The 24,463-nt window shown below is 44.1% G+C and overlaps 1 long non-coding RNA gene and 2 pseudogenes across 3 annotated transcripts; 2 read left to right on the plus strand and 1 right to left on the minus strand.

Annotated features, from left to right (window-relative positions):
* Nucleotides 1-427: 427 nt before the first annotated feature.
* Nucleotides 428-3,612, plus strand: LOC308390254 (transmembrane emp24 domain-containing protein 6-like; annotated as a pseudogene). Its single transcript has 4 exons — nucleotides 428-640; nucleotides 865-1,011; nucleotides 2,802-2,974; nucleotides 3,211-3,612. The product of its transcript is annotated as a transmembrane emp24 domain-containing protein 6-like (transcript).
* Nucleotides 3,613-14,014: 10,402 nt separating this feature from the next.
* On the plus strand, nucleotides 14,015-18,646 carry LOC308390242 (zinc finger protein 277-like; annotated as a pseudogene). Its single transcript has 9 exons — nucleotides 14,015-14,057; nucleotides 14,578-14,772; nucleotides 15,047-15,135; nucleotides 15,249-15,331; nucleotides 15,567-15,658; nucleotides 15,883-15,979; nucleotides 17,065-17,107; nucleotides 17,193-17,367; nucleotides 17,562-18,646. The product of its transcript is annotated as a zinc finger protein 277-like (transcript).
* Nucleotides 18,647-20,858: 2,212 nt separating this feature from the next.
* Nucleotides 20,859-24,463, minus strand: LOC308390273. The gene is made up of 2 exons (XR_013970421.1): nucleotides 23,393-24,463; nucleotides 20,859-21,564 (listed from the first exon to the last, which is right to left on the minus strand). It is a non-coding gene; the product is annotated as an uncharacterized lncRNA (long non-coding RNA).

Genomic DNA, 24,463 nt, shown 5'->3' on the forward strand with positions numbered 1-24,463 from the left:
TAGAATGGAAACAAGTTTTATCATGTAAAACATCAATCAGACCATCTTCTCAGCACTACACCCACTCTCCTGTTGGCATATGTCTGCTGTTTCCTGTTCACCAGTGGATCAATGGATTCATGTAAATGTTGAAATGACGGCCATGAGAATAATCTAAATGTACATCCACCACATGGTCAAATATTACTGAACCGGTGGTCCAAACCTCCACAGGATGTCGGGATCTGTCTGTGGAAGTTTCAAGGTTCATTTGTTTGGATCACCTGGAGAGTTTCCCTCCTGCAGGGTTTTCCTCTCTATCAGCAGTGCTTCCATCTGTGCAGCCTGTCCAGTTTTCCCAGCAGAGGAGGAAACATTTCAGGGCTGGTTAATCATTTTTGATCTAACTGCAGCACAGACTCTACTCTCACCCTTCCATGTTTTAGACATGCTGTGCTGGATTCCCTGCTTCTTTCTGGGCTTTTTATTTTGGGGCTCAGCTCATGGGGTTCCCCAGACAAACGCCCGCCCCGACGTCACAGACCAGGAGCTGTTCTGGGGTTCTGACCAGTACGACTTTGCTATAGTGCTTCCTGCTGCTGGGTTGGAGTGTTTCTGGCACTTTGCTCACCGTGGAGAGAGATTTTACTTGAACTTCATGGTAAGAAGAAAACTCTGTGTCAAGCTAAGTGACGCCACCTGACATGTAGTCTGTTTTCCCACAAATGTCAGATTAGCATGGACACCAGCATCGGTACCATCTGTTGAAAAGAGCTCACAGTGGTAACATCAAACAGGATATTTTACACTGACAGAGCTGCTGCTGCTCGTTCCTGCAGTGTGTGGACGCTCTGTATGGTTTTTAACTCTGTATTGGTTTTGTAGGTCCAGTGGGTGATGGGAGTCGGCCATGACAGACACCTGTCTGTCATGGCCGACACCTGTCTGTCACCGTCAACACTCCGAGTGATCTGTTGCTGTCTACTGTTGATGATGCGAAGGGCCAGATCAACTTTGAGGCTGCAGAATCAGGTAGCTGTCTGTCTGATGGATAGCTCTTCCATGCTGTTATTTCACTTCAGCTGAATGCGATGAACAGATTGTAGGAAATTATGTCTAGATATTCACTTTAACATTAAATGTTGATACAACACAAACTCTCGTAGAGGATGTAAAGTCAGAGAGATACATGTTTTAAAGGTGAGCAGCCAAATAATTATTAAAACACAAAAACACCTTGTTAGCGTTAGCTGGTAGATTAGCATTTGAGATTTCCATTGAGATTTCATCTTTTATTCTCATGATACAGGTCGTCCCACTGCATCTCACCCTGCAGGAGTTTTACAGAAATGTTCAATAAAATCTTCTAATTTTCATCATGTTTTTCTGTAATGGTGCCTGGGTGGTGCCAGTGTTTTAAGTTTGGACATTTTGTTAGTGTTTAGTTTTCCTGTGTCTGTTTCCTGTTTTATTATGATAGTCTTTTGTCCTGTGCTCGTTATGTGGAGTGTACTTCCTGTTTCTTTAGTTTCTTCCAGCCATGTTTTCACCTGTTTCTCATCCTGTCATTATTTATTTGTCTCTGCTCATTGTCACGTCATCGTCAATGCCTCGTGCGTGCACCCTGTAGATCAGCGGTCTCCAACCTTTTTTGCGCCACGGACCGGTTTATGCTCGACAATATTTTCACGGACCGGCCTTTAAGGTGTCATGGATAAATACAACAAAATAAAACTAGTACCGGTACCGAAAAAAAGAAAATTTATTCATAACACACGTGGAAAGACCCAGGAAAACCGAGTAAACGATAAAAACGATACCAAAATAACGCTGAAAACCAATAAAAACCCTGAAAACCAGACATTTCACACCTGAGCCTGAACTCTCGCGGCCCGGTACCACACGACTCACGGACCGGTACCGGTCCGAGGCCCGGGGGTTGGGGACCGCTTCTGTAGATGTTATTAGTCTCATCATTGAGACTCAACTCTTCAGTCGGTTTCGGCACCGTTCTCTGAAGGTCCCACCACAGCTTCTCCGTCAGGCTGAGGTCTGGACTGGCTGGAGCATTGCACCACTTTGATTCTTTTTCTTTTGGAGGTTTGGCACTCTTCTTGGTATCATCGTCCTGTGGCTGATGGCCTCACATCTGACTCTAGAATACATTTGTATACAGAGGAGTTCATGGTTTACTGAGTCACTGCACGGAGCCCAGATCATCATCCCTCCACCACAGTGCTGACAGCTGGTCTGACATGTTTCGTTTTCTCCTTTATGGACAAACATGTCCACTTTGGTTTTGTCTGTCCAAAGGAACCTGAGCGTTGCTGCAATGTTCAGTTAAAGAGAAGAGGCTTCCTCCTGGTAACCCTTCCAAACAAGTCACACTTGTTCCGTCTGTTTCTATTTGTACTCTCATGAACTTTAACATTTAACATGAGGCCTGTAGAGTCTGAGAATGAGAATTCTTGGGGTTTTGCAGTTTTTCTGAGCGTTTGGATGGTCTTAGGTTGAATTTGCTGGAACATCCACTCCTGAGATGATTGTAGTATTGTGTTAACACACAACTGAATGCTGCAGACCAGCAAACTGCAAAAACGTCTGCATTTGCAAAGGTTCTCACATCTGCCGTTGGATACACCAATCAAATACAACTGATTTTAATTCCTATGGAAACATTAAGGATAAACTCAATTTTCACAGGATTCTGCGATACGTAATAGGTTTGCTTTAACTGGAAAACATTTTGTGTTTGCTGTGTTACTTTTAACTGTGCTATATGGAAAAAAAAAAGAAAAACATCTTGACTTGTCTACTTCCAGGTTTCTATCAGATGTGCTTCAGCAACTTCCACAACCGTTTCGGCTCGATGCAGGTTTCCCTCAGCTTTGGTGTTTACTATGACACCTACCAAGATCCCTCAAAGAGCGAGGAGGAGGAGAAGAAGAAGGAGGAGATCAGCAAAGAGCTGAACAACACACTGAGCGTCATCGAGGTACACATAGCTACCTGCTGTTACAGTTGTTATAGTGTTGTGGTGTCTGTGGCAGTACTGACAGCAGTTGGTGAGCCAAAACAAGTCAAATGTATTTAAACTTCACACTTAAGTTCAAAGTGTTTCACAAAATGAATTAAAAACAGTAACTGGTAGCAGAGGCGGGATTGTTGGAGTTTGACACATCAAAAGTGAATAAACAGATTTTTATACCTGCGTCTGTTCTGCTGTGTCAGACTACGACCCACAAAGTGGAGACCTACGTCTTTCACATGTTCCGGCACTACGGCTTCAGTCGGATGAGAAAGAGCGTAGACTACTTCCTGCTGCAGTCCAACTCAAAGTACATCACCTGGTGGTCGATGGCCCTCAGCCTCCTCATCGTCACCTCTGGGTACCTGCAGCTACTCTTCCTCAAAAGCCTCTTTGTCAACAATACCGGCACAGAGGGCGAGAAGCCTCGATGCTGATAGACTAAAAATAAAAATGTCTGGATGTTTTGTGGAGGAAAGGCAGACACGAACAAATTGAAAAGCAGTGATGGTTCTTTCTCTTTGAATGAATAAATATTAGAAATAATCATGTTGAGACTTTGTGATGCTTTTCCAAACAGACTCGATCAGTTATCTTAACACGTTTTTTTTCACAATATACTGCATTGATACAGTTTGATAACAAATAAAAACAATAACATATATGTGATGGTGATTTTAAAAATATGTAAACATATTATACTGATAGCTACCAGTACTCTCCAGAAACCATTCATCAGCTGTTTGCAGAATCTACACGTTGGCATAGCAATGGGCGGTTGGCGAGGGGTTAAGGACCGGTCTCTAGGCCAGCATTACAGGGCAATAGCAGCTAATCACCAAGCACTTACAACGGGTTGGGAATGATTGGTGGTTCAATGGTTTCCTACAGGTCTCTGGGCCTTTGTGACACAATATGAGTAGACTGTGTTGCCAGTAGGTTATGGGGCTTCTGTGTTCACATCTGCTCTGTATGACATTAAACTCCAAGGACCAAATAAACTGCAAATTTGAGTGTTTCGAGCAGCCTGAGCTTTTAGCTTACATGCACTGGCATTATTATTAAAAATGTAAAATAAAAGATGTTAAACCATGTTTCACATGAACATCCACCACCAGAACACAAAATATATGATGGGAAAGACAGAGGAGCAGAACAAGTTCATCTAGAGGCAGATGTTGCTTAAGGAAGTAGACTAGAAGCCAAGTATAATAAAACTGACCGCATGTTTTAAAAATGCAGGGGTGGTTAGTCTTTAAATGTTAACAAAACAAAATTTCAAGGTTGAGGTTTGAAAAACTGTAAAGTCCAGAAATCAGTGGTTAATGTCACTTTGTTGATAAAGTGTGCTGGTAGAACCTGGAATTGTGGTTTCCTGTTAAAATGTTACCAGATCCAGCATTTATGTGTGACTTCAGACTTTATACATAATAATGACCCAGACTGAACACTGCAGTTATAATTGATCTGAATTTCAGGAGTGGGACCACACCTCCATACACGTCACTTCCTCTCCTATGTCTATATATGTCGCCTGCCCTATAACCTATAACAGGCACTATAACCTGTTCATTATTGTTTCCATGCCCCACCCATCTCGCCTTTTCAAGCCTTTCACTTCTCATTAGTATCTGCACAGCCTGGGACCTGCCTCCAGTCCCCTCTGAGGCCTTCCCCAAACCACAGCCTCAATTCAATCTCAAGCCATTATCTACTAGAAATGCTGTCAAACCTAAAATGAGGACGATAGTATTTTGCAGGCATCTGTATTCAATTCAATTTAATCTTATTTATATAGCACCAAATCACAACAACAGTCACCTCAAGGTGCTTTATATTGTAAATGGTAAATGGCCTGTATTTATATAGCGCTTTACTAGTCCCTAAGGACCCCAAAGCACTTTACACATCCAGTCATCCACCCATTCACACACTGGTGATGGCAGCTACGTTGTAGCCTGGGGCGCACTGATAGAGGCGAGGCTGCCGAACACTGGCGCCAGCGGTAGGCAGAGGGCCCGGTGGGTGAAGTGTCCCAAGGACACAACGACCGAGACTGTCCGAGCCGGGGCTCAAACCGGTTACAAGGCGAATTCCCAACTCTTGAGCCACGATCGCCCCCAGGATATTGTAAGGTAAAATCATATGACCCTGTGAGCAAGCACTTTGGCGACAGTGGGAAGAAAAACTCCCTTTTAACAGGAAGAAACCTCCGGCAGAACCAGGCTCAGGGAGGGGCGGGGCCATCTGCTGCGACCTGTTGGGGAGAGAGAAGGAAGACAGGATAAAGACATGCTGTGGAAGAGAGACAGAGATTAATAACAAGTATGATTCCTACGGTGGCTGGGAAGTGCAAATCACATTTACAACATCAACAACAAAATAATATTTCCGAAAACACTTTTACATTAAAAAAAGGTTTTGACCTTGACTTCCAGGTGTTCTGAGTGTGGTGTTCAGAGCTGCCCACCAGCAGGTTGAGGATTGAAGCCAGAAACTTGGAGATGTTATAGGTGACTGAGTTGATCATGCAGACAATTGGTCTTAAAGGTGCACCCTGTTTATGTATTTTTGGTAAACCATAGTGGTTGGTGTAGATTCCCCTGGGTACAGCCTGTGGTATGAGGTCCGGTCAATAGCCTTGTCTTGTTCTAACTGCTTCAGACAGTCTATCACCCTCTTCCTGTAGCCACTAAAATTTATTTATACAGTAAAACTGTTAATTTTCATTTGTTGCCTCAAGACAACACTGTGCAGTTAGCCCAATTTTTTTCAGGCAATATACAGTAATGCATTTGCATTTGCGTGTAGAGATGTGTTTGTGTGCATTTATATGATCATAGTCAATGTTTATTACTTTACAATCTACTCATAATTACAGGACATGGATGTAAAAAACCTTTTATGGAGGGAAACCAAGGGAATGTGCACTTTCTGTCCTCAGAAAGTGAGGACAGTGAAGTAGAGGAGTGGATCCCTGAATCAGGTTTGAGGGACAATTAGGAGCTCAGGAGTAACTGTGTCTGTGTGTCAGATGAAGAAAATGGCGAGGGGGCCAATCTCGAATCTTTGCAAGAGGGCATTAAAAATATCAGCCAACAAATCTTTGACCTCCGGACGGAGATGAAAGCTGACTTCGACGCATTCAAAGAAGACCTCAGGCGTGAGTTGAAAGACGACCTAAAGAAATTCAAAGAAGACACAAACCAACAGCTATCGGCTAACAAGCTAGCGCTCCAAGAACACGGCGAGAAACTCGAGGAAGCCGAAACACGAGTGGCGGGGCTTGAAAGCTGGTCAGCGGTGGCCTATGACGCGCTGAGACAATCGCTAATGGAGCAAAGGAAACTAACCAAAAGGCTAGAAGACCTTGAGTCTAGATCGAGAAGGAGAAGGAGAAGAGGGCAGTTCGGTAATGAGCTTTGTTGAAAATGTGATCAGAAGAGAGAGACTAATACCTGATGGCACTGACCCACAAATACAACGGGCTCACCGATCCCTCGGTCCTAAGCCAGGTGCTGATGCCGCTCTCCGTTCCATTGTCGTCTGTTTTCTTCCGTTCAAAACAAAGGAAACCGTCCTCAGAAACGCATGGCAGAAGAAGATCCTCGTCAAAGACAAACCCATCGGTTTTGACCATGATTATACTGCCACGGTAGTACAACAGCGCCGTGCACATAGAGAAGTGAAAAGCGCACTTAAACAAAAGGGCATACGATTCCAATTCTCTCCAGGGTTTAATTAGAGCCCCCGGGCTCGGTGTGAATAATGCAGCACCTGAACGCACCTGAGCGGCCTGCTCGAGCAGAACGAGGAGCCGCAGGGAGGCCGAGAGAGCACCACCTCCAGAGGGAGAGAGAGGGTGGTGAAAGGGTTTGAAAGAGTAACATCATAACATCTGAAGGTTTTCATGTCACTCTAATGATGTCCTGACAGAACCACGAGGGGCATCAGAAACATCTGTGTCACACCTGTCCATCACTACATCTGTGTTAGTGACACTGCTGGAAGAATCCAGATTGCTTTGATTATTGTTTCCTTCCATTTTGTTTGCACCAACACTGCAAGCATCAGACTAAATCATACTTAGTATGTATGACCCCACAGCACCATATCACCCTATTAGAGCACTTCGCTCTCGCTCTGCAGGCCTACTTGTTGTTCCTAGAGTATTTAACAGTAGAATGGGAGGCAGAGCCTTCAGTTTTCAGGCCCCTCTTCTGTGGAACCAGCTTCCAGTTTGGATTCAGGAGACAGACGCTATCTCTACTTTCAAGATTAGGCTTCAAACTTTCCTTTTTGCTAAAGCATATAGTTAGGGCTGGACCAGGTGACCCTGAATCCTCCCTTAGTTATGTTGCAATAGATGTAGGCTGCCGGGGATTCCCATGATGCACTGGGTGTTTCTTCTTCACTCACTATGTATTAACAGACCTCTCTGCATTGAATCATATCTGTTATTAACCTCTGTCTCTCTTCCACAGCATGTCTTTATCCTGTCTTCCTTCTCTCACCCCAACCAATCACAGCAGATGGCCCCGCCCCTCCCTGAGCCTGGTTCTGCCGGAGGTTTCTTCCTGTTAAAAGGGAGTTTTTCCTTCCCACTGTTGCCAAAGTGCTGCTCACATGTCATTGTTGGAGTTTCTCTTTTGTCTCTTTATTATCATAAGGTTCTTACTCTACAATATAAAGTACCTGGAGGCAACTGTTGTTGTTTTTGCTGTATAAATAAAAGTGAACTGAGTTGAATGTAATTTGGTTGAACAGGAAATTCACATCATGGATCTGGAGCAGCTGTGTGATGATGTCATGTCAACATGGACCAAAACCTCTGAGGGATGTTTCCAGAAACTTTTTAAATTTGTGCCACAAATGACTAAAGCAGAAGAGAGCTCAGACTCAGCTTCACTGTCATTCAGCCATTTGACATGATATGAATGAAAAACAGATTCTCTGTCCAGGACCTGGGTCTGAGCGACCCAGGGTCCATGAGCATTTATGACTCTTGTTATATGATATGTGTTTGTTTCTGCATTGTGCTGCTGTTCCTGTGTCTATGATGTTGGAGACCTCACCTGCTCAACCGCCTGCCATAACCACGCCACCATCACTTTACCTACCTGTTGCTGCTGCATCACCGTCCAATCTACCCCCAGTGGCTGCTACACCACCATCATTTCCACTGCCTGCAGCTGCCACACCAGCACGGCCTGCGTGTCACAAACCACCTGCAGTGCTTCGCCATGGGCCATCGGAGCTCTTACGTGGCTGGACCTACTACAAGGCTGTCATCAGATCACTGGCCGGCCACCAGAACTGCTATGCCACAGCTGCCAGACCTGTGGCAGGCCGCTCGAGCTGTTTTCCTGCCGTCACCGTCCATCGGGCCAGCTGCCAAAACTGTGGCAGAACTGTGGTTGATTTTTTCAGTTTTTTGGGGACTGTTTTGACAGCGCTGCTGGACGTGCGGTCGGACTTTGAAACCGTTGGGATTAGGGGCTCTGTTTGCTAGAGGATTTTGTTTTTGCACGGAGAGTGCGGAGACTCGGGAGCAGAGTACAGACACTTGGGAGAAGGCGCGACACGGGAGTCGTGGGAGCGCACTGGAGATTTGTTGTGTGTTACATTTACTTCACTGTAAATCAACGCACTGTTTACTGCACAGAGTCCAGCATTTAGGTCCTTTCTCCCCCACAGTCTGCCACACAGACCGTGACATTCTCAGGTCTCAGTATTGCAGCATGCTACCAAACAACGAGTAAAACATTACAAATAACTACAATTAATAGAACAAGAAATTCTCAAAAATAAGTACTGAAATATGCAAAAACATAAATAACAATCACAAATATATAATATTTATATTTGGTTCTTCTTTATTTTAATGACTATTTACAGATTTTCACTGGAGGCATCAAAACTATGGATGAACACATGGAATTAAACCCTCGGCCTTCTCTCAGCGAGCTTCATGCTGTAGTCACCTGACATGGTTTCACTTCACAGGTGTGTTAACTCCAAAGCTGGAATCCTGGAATTTCTTGCCTTCTGAATCTGGTTGGGACTAGAAGTCAGGGTGGCACGCAGTAGGGCTGCACGATATTAGGAAACCCTGCGATGTGCGATAACTGCGATCAATATTGCGATAACGATATGACTTACGATAAAATAAATAGCAAAACAAACAAAAAACCCCGAATACATAATTTACGTTTTACTGCAACAGTTTTATTTAAAGAAAGCTGCTGTATTAGCAGTGTAACAACAAAGTGCACTTTAACATTGAAACATTGCCCCCATAAAAATTTTTGGGTCTTCTTTAAGATCCCAGCTGGCCAGCACCTCACGTAATACACGGGCTATATTTTCACTAGTGTGAGAGTTTGGAAAACACACAGTCTCTAGACACCGTGTTTTCAGTTCAAAGTCTTCGGTGAGGAAGAGCACTGTGAAACTCATATATGGCTCTGTTGTACGACTTGATCATAGGTCTGTAGCGTAGTTTTCAGCTTGGCTCAGTTCAAATGTGACGGTCTTGTGTAGGGCTGGGTATCGTCCATGATTTCTAGAATGGATTTGAATCCGATTCACAAGGTCCTGAATCGATTCGATACACGATTCGATTCAATTTGATTCGATTCGATTTAAATCTGGGAAATTTTGCCTCAGTCAGATTATAATTCAGATCAGTACATTTACATATTTTTGTATCTATAAAAAGGAAGCTGACACTTTCCAGACTTTATCACAGGTGTGAGCGTCACAGCAGAGGCCTTTGTGTCAAAGTAGCTGAAGATAAAACACAGAAACACATGAAGGTGGTTTTCCTGGCCTGGATTTTATAAAAATATTCTGCAGTACATCAAAAACGAAAGAAAACCATTAACCAGCTTATGAACATTGCCTCTGAAGTTACAGCGGTTTTATTAGAGACACAGCGTTTTGCATAATTTTAAAAAGTTTACATTTGTTCAGAAGCCTATTGAACGGCAGAAATTAGGTTTTCTTTTTGGAAGTAAGTAAAAAAAACATCGGCCGACAGCCTGTAAACAACGGTAGACTTGTGCGTAACAACCAAGCGAATAATGCAGAAAACACATTTCGGGGACAGACGGGAAACTGTTCTTGAAGTACAGAGAGAGAGAGAGAGCTGTGCATGAAGTGTGATTTTATCCTGGTGGAAGCAAAACAGCAACAGTCAGAGTGAATCCATGACGATGTTTATGTGAAGCGTAGTTTGGATCTTCTTTTGCTGCTGGTTCGGTCAATATTGTTTGGAGAGAGATCAAACTAACAGCTTTAGAATCTGTGCAAAAACGGCGTGAACACAAAGCGCGGACCCGCCGAAACATCAGAATCAGCGAGCTGTCGGCTTTCAGCCCCGAGCGTGTCCGTGCCGTCGGGTGAGAAAGTCACATCTCACTGATCCTGATCCGTCGGCGCTTTGTGTTTACGTCTCTGTGCAGAATCTGTGTTCTTGCTCTCATTCACTGTTTTAAATGTTTGGTGGTTGTCAAAATTTTGTGAAGTTTCACCTGAGATTCTGGAATTTCAGGCAAAATACATTTATATTAAAAAAATCAATTCAGGATTTTAATGAATCGATATCACGTTATCCAAGCCAGAATCGATATTAATCGATGAATCGATTATTAAAACCCACCCTAGTCTTGCGGCATGTTTCGTACATTTGTGGAATGGCGACATGGGAAAAGTAGTTTCCTGAGGGGATGCGGTATCTCCGGTCCACTTTATGTATCAGACTGGTGAAGCCCTCCCTGCTAACTGTATTTATAGGCATCATGTCTTTGTCAAAAAATGTGTAATGGCCTCTGTTATTTCTTTGTAGCGCTTCCACGTTTTCTCATAAGGAGTTCCACTTGAAAAACTCGGATACAGAGACGGCCGTTGGACTGCGGCGCTCTTTGTCTTAACATTAGCAACATTAGCTAGCCCTGTCTTTCTGGAACTCTTCAAACAGTTCTCTGTGGTCGTGTTGAAGATGATGGTGGAGTCGTGTTTCCTCTGGTGGTTGCCACGAGTGTTCGGCAAGTTTTGCAGAGCACCTGTGTTTGGAGAACGTCGTCTTTACCAAATCCAAAGTACCTCCAAATAAGCGAGGTACTATTTTTTAGCCACGAGTTCATAGTCAGTAGCGTTCTCGTCATGCGTCTCGCTCTCAGCCATTACAACTCCGACTCGTCGCTGCAGCGTTGTTCGCTCCCCACCTACATAGGAGGCGGGCCTCTAATCCATTTGATTGGTTAATGCCGTGAAGGGCTCTGTTCGACTGGTCAAATGTGTAAAGGGGTTTCTTTGATTGGCAAATTCTTTAAAGCACGTGCGTAAACATTTTAAGGTACCCAATTATCGCAGTTTGCGCCGTCTTTTGCAATGGGCCCATCGCACAGGCTGATATTGCGATGACAATAAATTTTTTATTTATTGTGCAGGCCTAGTACACAGCTGACAGCTCTATTTGACAACTGTTAGAATTCATATTATGGCAAGAACCAATCAGCGAAGGAAATGTCACGGGGTGAAACGGGACAAGTTATTTAGAGTTTTATTGTGCATGTTTTGCAATGTTTTATCTGTTTTAATATTTTAATATTGTATATTGGGTTTGTTTGTATGAGCTTTATTGCATGTTTTTATCTTATTTAAATTGAACACCTGTCCTGTAAAGACTCCGCCCCTACCTGATAGTAAACTGATCACACCTGCGAGAGATCCCAGAGAGGCCAATAAGAGGGCCTGGCAGACCATAGAGCAGCGGGGGGAGAAAAAGCTTGAGAGAAGGCTTGAGAGGAGGAGAGACATGGCATGGTAACCGGTGTGGGCGACGGCCGCGCAGAGCGGCACAGAGGCCCGGCTATAGGCAGCTGGCCAAGGCGTGCGGCAAAGGAGAACGAGACCAGAGATCGCGGACGACCGCGCACTGGAGGGAGTGATCGGAGCTGAGCGGAGAGGTCTGTGCTGGTGTTGACGGGAGGTAGCTCCTCGCCGAGAGAGGCCCACGGCAGGGGATAGAGAGGCAGCGGGATGGCGCCTTATGTCCCCGGGACGGCGAGTCTATGGCTACGCGTGTGAAGCACAACACAGTGGTGGGCGGAGTTAGGAGCTCTGCCCATCTGGGGTAAGTCCCGATTCATCCCGTCTAAGACGAACCTCCAGTGGAATTTAAGAATGGTGACTGCCGCTGGCCCTCTCTCCCTTTTCTAGTTGGCATCAGAATGAAGAGGCCGACAGGACGGCGACAATCCTGTTGGTTTCTGCACCGTTTGGACTTTTATATCGTGGCGGATGCCACTGGACTGTTAATGTTGTGTTTTATTGCTTTTTATTGTGTTACCCCTTGGCCAAGGTTGTTTTAATTCATTTTGCATTTTTAACTATTTAAATATAATAAATTATATTTTAATTATACAGTTTTTTTTAATCGTGTGCTTTCCCTTGGCGGCTCCACTGCTCTGTCTGTTTGGAGGAAGGTTTCCTTCCTTTAAAAAACGACACTGTGGAAATAAAATCAGCCTTTCCGCTCCGTTACAGAAACAACAGTCTGTCATTTCTTTAAGAACTGAAGGTCAGTCAATCCAGGAAATTGCAAAAACTTCACAAAAACCATAAAGCGCTACAAAGAAACTGGCTCACACGAGGACCGTCCCAGGAAAGCAAGAGCCAGAGTCCCCTCTGCTGCTGAGGATACATTCATCCACCAGCCTCAGAAATCACAAGTTAACAGCTACTCAGATCAGAGCGCAGATAAATGCCACATAGAGCTCCAGTAACAGACACACTCTACATCAGCTGTTCAGAGGAGACTGTGTGAATCAGGCCTTTATGGTCAAATAGCAAGCAGAGGAGATTAGTTTGGGCCAAGAAACACAGGGAATGGACATTAGACCATCTGTGCTTTGGTGTGATGAGTCCAAATCTGAGATCTTTGGTTCCACAAAGGTGAACGATGGTCTCTACATGCATGGTTCCCACCATGAAGCATGGAGAAGGAGTGTCTGGTAGTGTGTGCGCCAGTGAACATGAACTTTTAAAACTCAAAATATTTTTTTATATACTGGTTCAAAGTGTTTGTGAAATACTTTGTTCTTTATGCTGGACTAACAAACTGCAGTCACAAAGACTGACTGTGAGCACTTTTCGGTGATTACAGAGTCATAATAACGTGTCATATATGAGATTATCACCATGGCATGACATCACATCATGTATGTATTTGCAATATTTAAAAAAAACAGCTGACAGTGTGTTTTCATATTTTCATTCTGTGCTTAAAGGGAGAAAGGTTTATTATTTCTGCAGTATTGCTGTCATTGCTTTTATCTATAGTTTTTTTTTGTTGTTGAGAATAACAGAGTGAGTCAGACTGCAGGATGAACACTGAGCTGTTTGTGCCCCCCAGTGGTCTTTGACCACAACGTGCTTCCAGTGAATTCCCGAATCCAAGCTGTGTGTCATCAGCAGCCACTCCACCTTAAAACTGACTTCACGTATAAAACTTGGGTCATTTATTTAAGAATTTGCACCATATCCAGCCTTCTTGTGCCCCCCTGTACAGAAACTCAAATGTTATTTTCAGACTTTTATTTTAGGGAGCCTTACACCTGTACACATGGTACGCATTCACAAATAACGTTTCATTTAAAAATTTGTAATAGAGGGGAGGACACATATGCTAATGTAATGTTAATAAATGGGTATTTATGAACACTAAACTTTCATGTTCAGAGAACACTCTCAGGTATATCTTGAGGATCTGAGTGTTCATGTGATTTATATTCTTTGCTATATATATGCAACAACGTCCAACGTTACATGTTAGTCAACTTCATTCACATTAATTAACCTTCAGCTATCGAAACTTGAGTTTTTATATTTCCTTGAACCACTTGAATGCACCTTTTCTAATTCGTGTTTTACCGGGGGTCCGCGAAGGCGCTTCGTTGGCATTTTACGGCCTCCGATTGGTTTGGTTTGTGTTATTTGCACCACGTGACACCAGACATGGCCGCCAGCGAGCCGAGTAAAGACGGTAAGTGTGACTTTTTAAACGTGTCCGCGGCTTTAATGCTGATATCTGGTGGTCTGCGTGCAAAGGTTTGGGTGTCGGTGACTCTCCGAGTCTGTGGGAATCCACAATCAGCAGAAAAAAGGCTAAAAAAAATCAGAAAAGCAGGCGGGAACCCGCCCGGCTAAGCTAGCAGGCTAGGAAATAGCTGGGCTGCTAACTGTGATTATACAGCAATCTCTATATTCAGTCAGTACTCAGTCTGACAGCTGTGAAGTTTATTCAGGATTTAACAGCGTGTAAAGTCTGAGTTCGATTAATGAGTTATTTAATTCATTAATTTATTTATTTTTTTACTTTTAGATCATAGTTTTGTCCCCACGGGTGATGAAAATAATTGTATACAGACAGATTTTTGTAGATCAGAGGGAAATGCTTCTTCATGCCAGGCTGTACATTCTCGCTTCCGCTTGGTTTTGACTCACCTGGTCTGGAGTAGAGTGTGTGTGGTATATAAGGTGTAGTCTCTCTTCTGCTTTCTCAGGTAAGGACAGCATTCTGGAGCCGCTGTGTTTCCCCGATCAGCCGGCTGACACCTCCAGCCCTCCGGTGTTCAATGTCCCGGCTCCGAGCCGCTGGTCTGCCTGTTCTGCTCTGAGTCCGTCCCACCGCCGCGGAAAGACGTCCTCCTCAGACACCTGCTGATGGAGCACAAGCTTGTCATCGCCGACGTCCCAAAGTACGAGCCACACATGCTCCGGCTCACTCGTTTAACTCTCGGGAACACGTTTGGATGTTTTTAGCATTTGGAACTCGATCATTTCACCAAAGACTTCCTGTAATTATTTGGGGTGATGGGGGGAAACCCTTACCTTACAAGTATAAATATATACAACAAGTCCAGCATGTCCACGCCTGTTAGTGTGCTGCTTTTATGAACCGTGACGAAGTGTTTCTGTGCGCCGGTAAACCTGGCTGTGAGTCGGTTTTTACTGACGAGTTTCCTCCATCAGGTACTTGCTGTACTGGAAGGGCAGATTCCTCGAGCAGCCGCTCACAGATTTCTGCAGCGTCATCAAAACCAACTCCACGGGCCCAGTCGGTGAGTTCACTCAAACCCACAGAGGACCTGACCTTTCAAAGTGAACCACGCACACTTCCTCCAGCTCTGATTAATGACTCATTAAAAACTCTTCTTCCTCGCTGACCTGACAGAGAAGCAGGAGGACTACTTCCTGCTGTGTGACGTCCTTCCAGAAGACAGAGTCCTCCGAGAGAAGCTGCAGCAGAAACGACTGGTGAGGAGACGTGACACTCGGAGCATCCTGAGTGAATCTTGTGCTGCTGGAAGTTTCGTTTCTTTTAAACTTTATTTTGAGGCAAAGTCTGAAAATCAGGAAAAATCAGAAAAATTGCAGATTTGAGTGATTTGACACGCTTTGTGTCGTTGTAATCTCTGCACTTTAAATATCTGAGCACTCTGAGGTAGTTTTCTGAAGAATTCCTCTGAGCTCTTCTTCTGTGCTCCCACAGGAGGAGGTCCTGGAGCAGCAGCAGAAGGAGCGAGACGACAGCAGCTTCCATCGTCTCTGCATGTTCTGCAGCGAAGAGTTCACGGGAAACAGGTAACGCGCCGCGGGATTCCCATCAGTCCTGGAAACCTCACGTGTGTTAGATTAAAGCAGACAGAAGGTAGAGCTTCCTGAAATCATGTGACTAAAAGCTTCTTTGCTTCCTGTAGTCATCTCTTATGTCAGCCTGGATGCAAAAGTTTCAATCAAGTCCACTTCCTAGTCCTCCTCTGATCCTGTGTAAATGTCTGCTCGTGTCATCTCTGTATCGTCCGCAGTGATTGGTCGGACTGGCAGGCTCATCCGGTCTCTGCAGTGTGTCTGTTCTGTGATCACCAATCGGAGACGTTGGAGCAGATCTACGCGCATATGAAGGTACAGGAACGTAGAAGTTTCAGAGAAGGAAAATATCGTTTTCTGCTTTTCATCCCTGAAACGATTCTGCAAAGGCTTCTGGGAGAACGGAGACAGTGCACACTAACAGGAAACGATCTGCTTCCTGAGGTCTCTGCAAACATATGAATCCATCGTTCGCACAAAACGTGGATTTTACTCAGGAAGTGCCCTCACACACAGACGGACCGAAGCTGAAGAGCTTTTAAAATGAAGCGCCTTTTATTTTGAAAAGTTTCCAAATAAATACATGATTGTCAAAACTTTAACGAGCAAATAAAAATGTTTCCTCGTTGTTGGGTCTGTTTCCACAGGCCCCGCTAGTTTAGAGACTTATTCATCATGAAGGAAACAAGACATGACAGAACATCTTCAACCGGTTTTTCACTCGCTAACGAGGGAAGTCTTTGGTCAAGAACCAGCTCTTGGAGCCCACGCCCCTGTCCTGTCTCAGGCCCGAAGTCCTTCAAAGAGCAGCTTCCCCCGTAGCTATTTATTGACATGGCAGTTACAATACACAATACAACACAAGCACCTCCCACTGTAAAACCCCCCAGTGGTTCTAAGACGTACGTGTGTGTGTGTGTGTGTGTGTGTGTGTGTGTGTGTGTGTGTGTGTGTGTGTGTGTGTGTGTGTGTGTGTGTGTATCATAAAAGCAGGAAGCTCACAACAGATCTGTCAGGATGCATCTGCAATAAAAGCTCCCCCAGCACAGAGTGGCTGGAGAGGTCAGAGACAAAGGAACGTCTTGATCCTATAGGTTGAACTCAGACCGTACAAATTTAAGAAACACGATGACAACATTCAACAATTAGACTTAACACTCGTGAACAATAAATAAATCTAGGATTGGACGTCGACTGCAGTCCGATTTTGTCGTTGATTAAACGTTCTGGTTTAAAGTCAGAACCAGTTTCCCAAACGTGACTCTAAGTTTGTGCTCACGAGTGACGAGTTTACCTGAGAGGCAGAAAAGTTTCTCTCTGCTTTCTGGTTTTGTTATTTATGAAGTCTGTAACGGGCGTCGCGTGCGTGACCCTGACATCTTTCTGTTTTGTGTTTGCAGGAGGCTCACGGCTTCGACCTCCACCTCCTTAAGACCGAGCTCAGTGGGTGAAATCGCCGTGGTAATTCGAGCGCAGTTTGCTTCTATTTCTTCCTTCTGAGTGTTTCTAATGTTCTGTCCTCCCTCAGACCTCAAGTTCTACCAGCAGGTCAAACTGGTGAACTTCATCCGGCGGCAGATCCATCAGAGCCGCTGCTACGGCTGCACGCGGATGTTCGACTGCCGGGCGGACGCCCTGCGTCACATCGCGGCTGAAGGTCACGTGATGAAACTGCCAGAGATGTCCGCCTGGGACCAGCCGCAGTAGGTTTAAGGAAGCGCCTGCAGAATTAACCAATGAGAGCGCGGGCTTTAAAGCTGGTGTACAGCTGCTGATGAACGTGGTCAACGCCACAGATGTTTACACTTCATTTGGAGTATTTTTATCAGCTGAGGAAAATGGCGTCCTTTTTGGGACTAATTTGAGCCTGAGCACTAAACGTCGTCTCGCTCCGCAGGTATTACTTCCCCACGTACGAGAACGACGCTCTCCTGTGCACGCTCTCTGACAGCGAGGAAGGCGACGGTGACGAGGAGCATCGCGGCGAGGAGATCCCGGTCATCGCGGAGGACATCTCTAACCTGAGAGCGCTGAAACAGTCCAGTGTCCTCAAGCAGCTGCTGAAGGAGCGAGGAGGCAGCAGCTAGGACCACAGACGGACACGTGTCATACGTTTGACTCAAAGGCGTCTCTGACGTCGGCTGAGCTCAGCTCATGGTGACCACATGCCACATGGCTGGAACGCAGCGGCACGGGTTTGAGTCCGGCCCTTTCCCTCTCAACTATTTCCTGTACGTCTCTACTTAGTAAAGATAAGAAAGGCAAAAGAAGAGTCCTCTCCACAGCTGGACACGCGGACGCCATGATGTCCGCTGAAACGTAATTGCTCTGCCTCGTGCAATGAAGCTGAAACATGCGTTTTCTTGAATATGAATTTTAGTACTCGAGTAAAAATGATTTTCTTTTGTAACTTGTAACTGAGCTGGATTCAGTGCTGTGGTGGACGAGCTCATCGTCAAGATGAGACGAGAGACTCTTTATTGTCATTGCACAGTCACACTTAGAACAACAGCACTACACAATTGCAAACTGTCCCGCGTCGGCACTACGCACAACACAAACAACACAACACAGGAACTTAATAAATGAAAAGAATGAGTGTATGTTTTACTGCACATTGTTATTATTATTGTTGTTGTTGTCCCCTCAGAAAGCCCAGGGACGTCTCGTGCCTGAAACATCTGTCCTATTTGGTGTTTCTGTTGTTTTTCTGCATCGCTTTGCTGAGCGACACCTGCCGTATGGTGGAGCCGAACTGCAGCGCTCAGAGTTTTCACCGCGTCCTTCGCGTCCAGGCTCACGTTCACGAACATGCAGCACTGAGGAGAGAAACGAGAGGTCGCTGCAGGAACTCACTGCTGTCAAACTTCCTGTTTTATCCTCATTTCGTACTCTGGCAGGCTGTAGGACATTTTGGACAATCTATAATCTTCTAACACAAAAACATACAAGTGTTCACTGAAGTAAACACACAGAGCAGTAGCAGATTTTTTTAAGTGTTTTATTTATTTTCATTTGCTGCTAACTGCCTTGTTTTCATTTGTAGTTTTTGTAGTAGGAAGAACTACAAAATCTACAAATAAACAAAGAGCAGTTAGCAAATGTAGTGCTCTCCACTATGTGAAGCCCTCACATGAATTTTTAGATTTTTCAGTTCAAGCCAATTAAATGAAATCCAAAAATTCAGCCCCAACAATCAAATGATCCCCTATGAGCAAGCACTCTGGCAACGGTGGAGAGGAAAAACTCCCTTTTAACAGGAAGAAACCTCTGGCAGAACCAGGCTCAGGGAGGGGCGGTCTTCTGCCATGACTGGTTGGGGGGTGAGGGGCAAAATTAAATCAAACATAAAGGAGAGCACAGCGTATTTATGACAGGTCGGTGGACTGTGGCTCGAGTTCAAAAGATGCTCGAATCCCGCCTGAGGTGGTATGGACACGTGATTCGAAGCAATGAGAACTCAGCAAAAACGACTATTAAGGATCGACCCAGACGGACGCCGGCCTCGAGGCAGACCCCACAGAGCGGGACATTCGCTTCAGCTGAAAATCTTAGAGGCAACCCAGAAAGCTGCAGGAAACGCAACAGTTAAACCTACTTTAAGTAGGTTTACACCACACGAACCAGGCGATTCTCTTTCTGTTGTCTCTTGTTCCCGTACCGCTGGGCGCTGAAGATTTTCCACAGTTTGTCTGAGTTCTGCCATCTCTTGCCTGAGTTGTGTGTTTTCTTGACAGAGTCGTGTGTTTTTTTGAATGTGTCGTGTGACATCGTTACTGAGTTCTATGTGTTCTTTACTGAGTTCTATGTAGTTTTCACTGAGTTGTGCGTTTTCTAGATTGAGTTGTGCGTTTTCTAGCTCGAGTTGTGCGTTTTCTTGACCGAGTTGTGTGTTTTCTCGACCGAGTCGTGTGTTTTCTTGAATGTGTCGTGTGACATCGTGACTGAAGTCTATGCACATTTCATTGACTCGTGCGAGTTCTTCGGTGAGTCGTGCGTTTTCTTCCCAGAGCTGTGCGTTTTGATGCCGGAGTTCCTCTCTCGTACGCTCCAGTTGGTCTAACGAATCTCCACTTGCCTGTGACATTTTTGTAAAGGTTTAAGGCTCAAGGGTGTCAAAGGGTAGCTGTGTCTCAAACAACTGTCTCTTTCTGCTGTAAACTGTTGAACGAGCTCCTATTTATAGACTCGGTGGGCGTGGCAGAGAATGCGATGTCGCTGTGACAAAACAATGATCCTTTGATCTTCTCAAAGGATCATTGTGATGTCGCCGTGACGTCACGATGATCGTTCGAGAAGATCAAAGGAGCGCTGTGGATCATTCTGCGCATGCTCAGATCAATGAACGGGAGAACTATTTGTAAATACTTTGCTAGCTAACAAAGGTGCTTTTAGCAACAGCTGGTGGTGGTTCGTCGCTATCAACCCTTAAACTCGTGAACTGGCTCTCTAGCTTTTCGATTGCTACTGTTGTCTATCACATATGTATTATTTGGAACCCAGCTTACCTGTAAAAACAGACACACAGCAGGTAACAGGAACTACTCGGTGCGCCAGCTCGGCACCACTAGGCTGTGTCCCAATTCAGGGTCTGCACGCTTGAAGTACGCGCACTACGCACGGTGCGTACTATAAGTATGAGAAGTGCGGAAGTGAGAGGCTTGTGAAATAGGACGGTCTTGCCTTCGTCGCGCTGCTCAGGTTGCCTAGCAACCATGATACTAACCGCGAGAAACGTGTCATACAGCTTTGTGTGACAGAAACGAAGGAGAACATGTTTTGTTCATTTGAGACCAAAGGACCGTAAAACATGATTGTTGGGCTTCATTCCTGTGCTGAACAGTCATTTAAGATTAGCTAGTAAATAACAATTAGCTGATGTTGGTCATGAGACTAAAGTCATCTCACTGTGGTAATGTAAATATAATATGGCCAATATTAAAGTTATAGTCAGATTATTATGATATATTACAGCAGTGAGCTTGAACAGTTGTTTATATGTCCTATCACCTTAAATCTTCACTCAAAGACGAGTATCTGTGACAGTGTGTATACAGATGTGTTATATATAAGAGACAAATATTGTTCGTTTAATACGTTGGCATTATTACATTTGGCTCAGTGCTTACATATGTGTATAAAGCAAATGTACGAGCTGTGATAACTGTGTCTGATAGAATGAAGAGTAGACTGATATATGAAATATTCCTTTATTGGGTGAGAAAATCAGACCATGTCATAACTGCTGTAAGTCACACAGAATAGACATCAGAGCCTTAAACAGGCTGACGTCTGCTAAATGGGTCAAACTGGGCAGAAAGTCTACAAACACATAACATCCTTATAGAATATGATGTAACACTATAGATCAACTTAGCTCAGAATATATAAAGCATATAAACAGTTACAGCAATATGATGCAACAAACACAGCAGCTACTGATCCAAAATCCTCAAAGCTTCATAGAACTGAAACCAACATTTATTTTAGCTCCATTCTGCTGCTGATACAGACTTTAGGTTTCTGAACATTAAACTTGTTGCTGCCTTTCATGGTGTGTAACTTGAAGGCCCTGAGTACTCTGAGTACTTTCTCCCACACTGGAAACACTGGGATGATCACATTATGTGAACATTACCTAATAAGACTGATTCAGCACAGACAGTTATGTTAAACTTTCCTAGCAGTCCTTCACAAACAGGGAACAGTCTGTCTATTCTCTCCATCTGTCAGCTGCTGCTGGCTCTTCCTCCTCCTCTTCCTCACACACTGCCGAGTTTGTCCTGGTGGATCATCAGGGGTGCAAAGCCTCACAGATGATGTGCAGCAGTGGGTCCCTCAGTCTGTCCTCACTCTGGACACTTGCAGTCGTCACACATGGACATCAAATGTGTGATAAGCTGCAGGATTCAAACACAAGTGTAACTTATAAACACACGTTCATACTTTTATTCCACAATCAGAGAGAAAGAAACAGAGAGAGAGTGCAGGACAGACAGACAGGTGACAGTCTCAGGTGTACACACTGCTACACAACAGCACAGAGAAGCAGGATTTAGTGTTTGTGTTATTACGAGTGTAAACAAGAAGAGTTCCAGATGGTGCAGTGGACACATGTGTGACTGCTGTGATTAAAGCATCTTTCTTTCAGCTTAACGAGTGAACCGTCAGCTCGTTCAAACACACGTTAAAGTCCGTTTGGCTCGACACCACCGAACAGAGGCAGCAATATAACACAGCTCACATTAACAGTGCAGTGGATCCTGCTTGTGCCGTGATATTCAGGACTGCAAACCGAGCAGCATCACTGACTTTCAGCTTGTTGTGTTTGTGGATATATGACTGACTTTAATTATCCATGAAATCATCACATTCTCTGTAAGATTAAGGTCGACTATATATATATTTATTAGGGGTGCAACGATACACAAAATTCACGGTTCGGTTCGGTTCGATACTTTGGTGTCACGGTTCGATATTTTTTCGATACAAAAAAATGTTCATGCATTTTTAATTTGTCATTTATTAAAATTATAAATATATATTTTAACTCAAAAGTACAGTTTTTAAATTTAACCCTAACCCTTGTGCGTGTTTTTTATTTTGACAGCGAATGCGCACCTGCGGGCCACTTATGTGCAGCCCTGGTTATTTAGCTCGTCATATTGCAGCCACAGAAATAATTTTGTCCATGAAACCATAAAGCTGCACTTTCTTTTTGCCTTATAGTCTGATTTGTCATAACTTCTCCGTTTTGTGGTAAGCTTTTCTTTGGCTGTCACTTCTTCACCCTGACCTGTCTTATTTGGCTCAGCAGAACTAAAATATATATACTGCTGCTTTTACACACGCACTCACATAAGCTCAGCGATTCTCTGCGATCAACCTCTCACATGTTTAAGCTGCGGGAGATTTCACTTGTCATGTTTGCATAGTAAGCTAACGATTAATAAGACGATGTCAGAGGAATTGGTGCACAAATTATCATCACTCACAGATCAGTGCTGTCGCTCTCTATACACAGTTCGCACGATTGCAAAGTGAAAGCAAAAAAACAAGCGCAAATTCAAACGCGATTTCAATATGTCACATATTGACAGTGGCTCACCGATGCCAATGACATAATTACCCAGCTACATTTCTGAAAGAATGCAAAAGCATTGACATATATTTTTCCTTCCTACGATAGGCCGACGGGCAGGGAAGAGATAGATTTTGGTAGCCCGACTGGAAAAAATCGCTAGCCCCAGGACGTTGGGCTAGCGATATTGCGAGCCCTGTATCTGATTGAGGAATCACTCATCTTTGGAAAAGAGAGTTTATTACAGAGAAATGTCTCTTTCCAAAATAAAAGCTATACTATCCGCTTCTTCTGGGCTATATTCTCAGCAGCATAAGGAGAATCACGTGCTAACAGCTGTCTAAATGACTCGGCTAAAGTTAGTAGCATGCTTGTTGTTTTTGTCTTTGCACTAGGATGATGTAAATGTGCAGTCATATTCGTTGTGTTCCCACTAGTGCTTTCAGGTTAATCTCGTTGAAATGACCTTAACGCCACAACACGGCAAATCTCCGTTAACGAGCTACCGCCGATCGCTTCGTGCATGGGGCTAGACGGCCAACACGTTAACGAGCTAACTGCGCTAACACACTAGTTCACACCAATGTAATTGAGCATTGCATGGCACATCCAACATACTGTTTTACTTTAGTCCATGACTCGCTTACCTTCAGGGTCATACGTCACATGAAAACCAAAATAATTCCAAACGCCAGATCTGAATGAGGTTCAATTTGCCTGTTGCAAGCAGAGCTTAACTTCTGTCTCGCTAGCTTGCCCTGCGCTCTCAATGTGAGAGATTTACATTGCTGTGCTTGAGAGCCACCATCTACCGGAACTAAATTCCCTATATGTAGGGTTGCCAACTCCCTGAAAAATAAATAAGGGACACCTCGTGGCCAGGGCCGGGCGACCCAGTTGTCTTCACCCTTCCCAGTGTGGTGAATTTTCTAGCTCTTTTTTTGTGTGTGAAATTATTTTTTTAACCATTTGACTTGAAGTTGATTTAAGTAGATGCATATTCTATTCTTTGTGATATGAACACATGTGAAACAAATGATCATTTAGCCATTTATTTTTAGCTCAAAATGACAACATTAACACAGTAAAACAGGTCTCTTTCTTAAACAGAAGCCTGTCATGCTTAACTTTTGAGAATATAAGTAAATCTTTCTTTAAAAGAACTCTGTCCTGCTTAACTTAAAATAATAGAAAACAATAGAAAGAAAAATATTCTTGTAACAGTGCACATTTAGTGCATTTAGTACAATTGGCTTCAGTTGAGGTATTATTTCAGCTTTTCTAAAGCTAATCAGCTGCTCCTGTTTGTAAACCCGCTTGTTCCCATGATTACGCATCATAACTCATCATCATTATTCATCTATGTATTACTTTTATGTATTAGTCATCAATTTGTTGTAATCATCTATCCTTGCAGTTGTTTATTACACAAAATAAATTATATTATCACACTTCTGGCCACATAGCGCTGATATTCACTGCACATGCCCATATTAACGTTTTCCAGCCAGGTGTTTTCCTTTTCCCATTCTTCCCTTTCTCTGCGGGGAACAAACATTGCTGCTCTAATGCTGGGCTCACACTGTGCGATTTTTGGCCCATTTTGAGCCGATTTTTGAGTGATCGGACCGATTTTGGCCTTCATCGTGCGTCGTGTAGTATACGTGGGGTAACGAGAAGTGATTAACACCTCACGACCAGCTCCCGATCATCAATCG

Source organism: Rhamphochromis sp. 'chilingali', assembly GCF_963969265.1.
Source record: "Rhamphochromis sp. 'chilingali' genome assembly, chromosome: 2".
Classification (NCBI taxonomy): Eukaryota; Metazoa; Chordata; class Actinopteri; order Cichliformes; family Cichlidae; genus Rhamphochromis; species Rhamphochromis sp. 'chilingali'.